At 40.6% G+C, this 5,947-nt stretch overlaps 1 long non-coding RNA gene across 1 annotated transcript; it reads right to left on the bottom strand.

Moving 5' to 3' along the window:
- Window positions 1–406: 406 nt before the first annotated feature.
- Window positions 407–5,433, bottom strand: LOC139535669 (uncharacterized). Its single transcript, XR_011667175.1, has 2 exons — window positions 4,063–5,433; window positions 407–1,791 (listed from the first exon to the last, which is right to left on the bottom strand). It is a non-coding gene; the product is annotated as an uncharacterized lncRNA (long non-coding RNA).
- Between the last annotated feature and the right edge of the window lie 514 nt (window positions 5,434–5,947).

The raw sequence follows: 5,947 nt of genomic DNA on the forward strand, positions 1-5,947 counted from the left end.
CATATTAATGCCCATGATTTTGGAATGAGATGTTTGACGAGCAGGTGTCCACATACTCTTGGTCATGTAGTGTATTTCAGCGCAGTAAACTTGATAATTAACTACAATGGCCATGATCCAGTGTACGGCTACTTGTCCGGTCTGTGTTTCTTTTATGCCTGCTACTCGAGACAAAATAATGTATGATCAAGAGGGGATACAGAGAGAACACTTTCTTTGTGAGATATCTACCTGAAAACATAATCTAAGTGATTGATAGTTGGAATTCAGCAGTCATAAAAGTATGCCTTATTTACTTTGAAGAACTACTAAAAAAGTGATTTTGTAGGAAGGTATAGGCAGCAGTGCTAAAGAGAGGAGATGTAGACTTGGAATGAAGTAATAAAGTCATCAAATAATACAAATCTAATAAACACAGCTGAAATCTTTTATGAAAAACGGCAATCAACAGTTGAAACAAAACAAAGCTCCTCCCCACCTGTTTTTTTTGTAAGAAGCCTAGGGATGGGACAGGAGAAATATAACCTCTCTCAAATGCATAGACAAAGCTATGGATGCAAGACTGACCATCCATGATATCAAAATGTATAGTTTTTAACCATGCTTTTAGCCTATATAGTGTTTGTTTACGTATACTTTGTTTACAAGGTTGGAGTAAAACAAGCTTATATTTTGGGTTCTGATGGGGTACGACAGTTGAACTAAGCTCATTATATTCTTCAAGAATCAATGGGTACATTATAATTAATTTATAAGTCCCACAATGGATGTAGCAACTGCTGATTGCTCCTTTAAAATAATGTGAATAACTGATGGTTAATAATTGATAAGCAGTCATGGGCAGTCACGACCATCATTGGACTTGTATTGTTTTTTTCTGTGTTTTTTTACATCATTCAACCCACATAATGCATAGTGCATTTAATGTAAAAAAATATATATAATCGAAAATCATGATTATTTTTCAATAGTCGAACCAAAACCGAACGGACCTCAAAAAGCACTAATTGCTCAGCCATATAATTGGTGCTTGTCTTATGTCTATACATATGGGTGTGGTATACTTCTGGTGAAATTACCTGACAAAGATCCTTGCAGGATCTAAACGTTGTTTGTTTATTAATAAAGGTACATGGTGGAGCTTTCGGCCCTGCACCCAGGATGTGCGTTTGATCACATTTGACTACCTATAACAAGCTAGCTCAGGTTACTTGAGATTTGAGCAAAAAGGATGTGACTTGATCAAAGAGAACTTGTGTGGAGGAACCAAGGGTGTTTTTCATCTTCTGTTCAGATGATATTCCCCCTACATTGTAACTGATTTCAAATGGTGCTAGAAATAGAAGAGACTCTAAACACCAAAAGAAAACAGTCAGCCTTGGCAAGAGGGGTCATGATGTAAGGTGTGATCCTGGGATTGTTGTCAGTCCCTGGGGAGGTGTGTTGTGCTGGCGCTGCGATTTCAAGAATAACATATTCCAGTATGACATTTACATAATTGGACACGGAATAGAATGTTTTTATTGTCATGCAATCCCGTCAACAAATAATGTTAACCCCCACCAGTACCACCTAGCCAAATGTGTGCGAAACGATGAGACTGCCGTAGGCCTACTGTATGCATTCATCCATCCTGCTTTAAATGGTGTGCTCCTTACACCAAGAACACTGATTTCAAATGGTGCTAGATATGTTATTGATACTCTAAAACACCGTCTGAAACCAGTTTCCAGGGGAAGTTATGGTCAGGGCTGTGTATGAATCTCCATTGGCCTCCCAAGGCATCCAGCCCTGTAGAAGTTTCAGAATAAAAATGATCAATCAAATGTTGATTAAACAGTAGGTGCTGTCTGTGCCTTGCTTTCAGTACTTATTGAACAGTATCCGCCACAGTTGCATAGGTTTCAAATGCAAGTTCAATACATCACAGCATGATGCCAATCATAAAGGCTAATAAGTGCATATGTGGATAGTGCATAGACAAATGTTTCAGTTACTGCACATCTACCACTCCAATGCTAATTTGTCATTATTTTGCCACTATGGCCTATTTATTGCCTTACCTCCCTAATCTTACTACATTTGCGCACACTGTATATACATTTTTCTATTATGTTATTGACTGTACGTTTGTTTATCCCATGTGTAGCTCTGTTTGTCGCACTGCTTTGCTTTATCTTGACCAATTGCATGTTCTGGTGTAAGAAACCCTACGGGAAGATCAGCTGAATACACATACAGTTGAAGTCGGAAGTTTACATACACCTTAGCCAAATACATTTAAACTCAGTTTTTCACAATTCCTGACATTTAATCCTAGTAAAAATTCCCTGTCTTAGGTCAGTTAGGATCACCACTTTATTTTAAGAATGTGAAATGTCAGAATAATAGTAGAGAGATTGATTGATTGATTTTAGCTTTTATTTCTTTCATCACATTCCCAGTGGGCCAGAAGTTTACATACACTCAATTAGTATTTGGTAGCATTGCCTCAAAATTGTTTAACTTGGGTCAAATGTTTCGGGTAGTCTTCCACAAGCTTCCCACAATAGGTTGGGTGAATTTTGGCCCATTCCTCCTGACAGAGCTGGTGTAACTGAGTCAGGTTTGTAGGCCTCCTTGCTCGCACATGCTTTTTCAGTTCTGCCCACAAAGGTTCTATATGATTGAGGGCAAGGCTTTGTGATGGCCACTCCAATAACTTGACTTTGTTGTCCTTAAGCCATTTTGCCACAACTTTGGAAGTATGCTTGGGGTCATTGTCCATTTGGAAGACCCATTTGCGACCAAGCTTTAACTTCCTGACTGATGTCTTGAGATGTTGCTTCAATATATCCACATAATTCTCCTCCCTTATGATGCCATCTATTTTGTGAAGTGCACCAGTCCCTCCCGCAGCAAAGCACCTCCACAACATGATGCTGCCACCCCCATTCTTCACGGTTGAGATGGTGTTCTTCGGCTTGCAAGCCTCACCTTTTTCCTCCAAACATAACGATGGTCATTATGGCCAAACAGTTCTATTTTTGTTTCATCAGACCAGAGGACATTTCTCCAAAAACGACAATCTTTGTCCCCATGTGCAGTTGCAAACCGTAGTCTGCCTTTTTTATGGTGGTTTTGGAGCAGTGGCTTCTTCCTTGCTGAGCGGTCTTTCAGGTTATGTCAATTTATAGGACTCGTTTTACTGTGGATATAGATACTTTTGTACCCGTTTCCTCCAGCATATTCACAAGGTTTCACTTTTCGCACCGAAGTACGTTCATCTCTAGGAGACGGAACGCTTCCTGAGCGATATAACGGCTGCGTGGTTCCATGGTGTTTATACTTGCGTACTATTGTTTGTACAGATGAACATGGTACCTTCAGGCGTTTGGAAATTGCTCCCAAGGATGAACCAGACTTGTGGAGGTCTACAAAAAAAAAATCTGAGGTCTTTGCTGATTTCTTTTGATTTTCCCATGATGTCAATTAAAGAGGCACTGAGTTTGAAGGTAGGCCTTGAAATACATCCACAGGTACACCTCCAATTGACTCAAATGATGTCAATTAGCCTATCAGAAGCTTCTAAAGCCATGACATCATTTTCTGGAATTTTCCAAGCTGTTTAAAGGCACAGTCAACTTAGTGTATGTAAACTTCTGACCCACTGGAATTGTGATATAGTGAATTATAAGTGAAATAATCTGTCTGTAAACAATTGTTGTAAAATTTACTTGTCATGTCATGCTCAAAGTAGATGTCCTAACCGACTTGCCAAAACTATAGTTTGTCAACAAGAAATTTGTGAAGTGGTTGAAAAATTAGTTTTAATGACTCCAGCCTAAGTGTATGTAAACTTCTGACTTCAACTGTATAATGATATTCTACTAACTGTAAATTAATTAATGTAGACATAGATATGATGACTCGAGACTATTTAGCCAATCAAACTGTAAAGGCTTCGTGCAGTTAACTAAATCTCAGAGGTTCATGGCTTGGAATCATGTGTAGAGAGAACTTAGTCTGTTGGGAAGGCTGAATTTGATTTCCGCTTTATTGCATGAGAGACCATTTGATTACCTTGTACAGATGCCTGTTGTCAAGTAGAGAACAGCAGGCCCATCTCTCCCCTTAATAACATTCTGGAATGCACCTATCCCTTCTGGCCATCATGGGGTGTCAGCACTGCAAGAGACAACATAAGAGATGTCATCTTCACTGTTTGAGTGAGTATGTTTCAAGGAATGTTTTCCTATGTTGGTTAATAGATTCATGCAGAGTTGGATAGAGAAAGAGTATGTTAAGCAGAACTAGGGACACAATATCTGGGTTACAATATCTGTCTTCCTCAATCAACATTGGATAGGCTACATAATAAAAGATTTCACGACTCTCCCATACAACAACAAAAACGATGATTGTCACTGATTGGGTTTAGAACTTCCAATGAGGAGTTCTCACTAGACATGGGGTGTCAAACTAATGTTGCCCCGTGGGGTGCATTCGGTCTTCAACGAGGTCTGGAGGGCCGCATTGAAAATGTGTTATATTTCCTCGCTGTCAAAATTTGAAAAACAATAGTCCATCATTTTTTTGAATTTTCGATGCTCCCTGATTGTCTAGCTTTCATTTTGGTGAATATTAGGGACCGAGACACAGTCAAAAAACTTCTACAGTTTTGTATTGGTTTTAGGCATTTTGAAGTATATTAAGTTTTGTTTTTTACTTTGGGGGGGGTTTACTCAAACCACCCGTGGGCCGGATTGGACCCGGGGGCCATATGTTTGACACACCTGCCCTAGACTAATAGGGGACAAATGCATCCACTTAGCCTGTGTTACAGTTGCTGCATGATAAAGTATTCCATCCCATTACTACTGCTGCCAACGTTGAGTCACCAAGCGAGCAAGGTTAACGACTCTGATCTGGAGCCATGATATACAGGGCTCTATGATGCCGCTTTAAAAGGGAAGCTCTTCCAGGAAGCATAGTCTGGATCCCTCCCCTGACTGACTGACAGGGCTTGGAGAGAGACAGCGAGAGCAGGGAGAAGGAGACGAAAGAAGAAAAAGGCTCATAACCAGCTGGACGCTCTGCTGGCACACTGAGGAGGAGAGGGATCAATCCGTCAAGGCCTCCAAGAGCCACACTGCAACTTACTTCCTGGCAGGAAAAGTACGCCGCTCACCCTTGCTCTCACTGCAGGAAAAGTGGGTAGGAAGGGAGGGTGCAGCTGGTTGGCACCATGAATGAACCCAGGCCAGGGTAAAAAAGTGATGTCTAGCTTCCCATGGCTCTCCTTGGTCTCCTGCGGATTTCCTGAAAATCAACACATGCCTTGTATCCTCCCCTGGGCCTCCCTCTGTCCATTCGACAAGCAAACAGTCTTTTGGCCCATTAAGAGTTTCACTGCAGGTGTCAAGAGTATTACAGAGGAGAAATGATCTGGAATAAAAACAGGAATATCTCTCATTGCAGGCATATTAATTCCAAAGTAGAACATCTGGCTGCCACATAATCAGCATCCTGCAGGCTTCCACTCTTCCCTGAAAGAAGACAGCATCTCAAATGACAATGCAGTAGAGCACAAATTATGAATACAAACATTTAAAAAATGGAGGGCAAGGTAAACAGGCTTTAAAGTTCTTCCTAATTGAAAATAAAATTACCCTGGCTGTTGCCCTACCGATGTAAAAAACTGATAGAAGAGGATATTTTGGAATTAGTTATGTCTCCCTCTCACAATTTCCCATCTCTCACCCGTCTTGCCATATTCTCCACTACAATGACTGTTACGTTAGCAGATTGGTTGTGTTCTTTTTTCACAACGTTTAGTTTGACAGTCAGCCTCACTCACAACCAGAAGCTCTTAAGACTAGTGTGTAAGCTCACGGTCTCTCCAATGAATTTATTCAGCGGTTCCAGGAATTCCCCCTGTATACCTAAACACATTGAATGCAGCTTC

Source organism: Salvelinus alpinus, chromosome 12, assembly GCF_045679555.1.
Source record: "Salvelinus alpinus chromosome 12, SLU_Salpinus.1, whole genome shotgun sequence".
Lineage (NCBI taxonomy): Eukaryota > Metazoa > Chordata > Actinopteri > Salmoniformes > Salmonidae > Salvelinus > Salvelinus alpinus.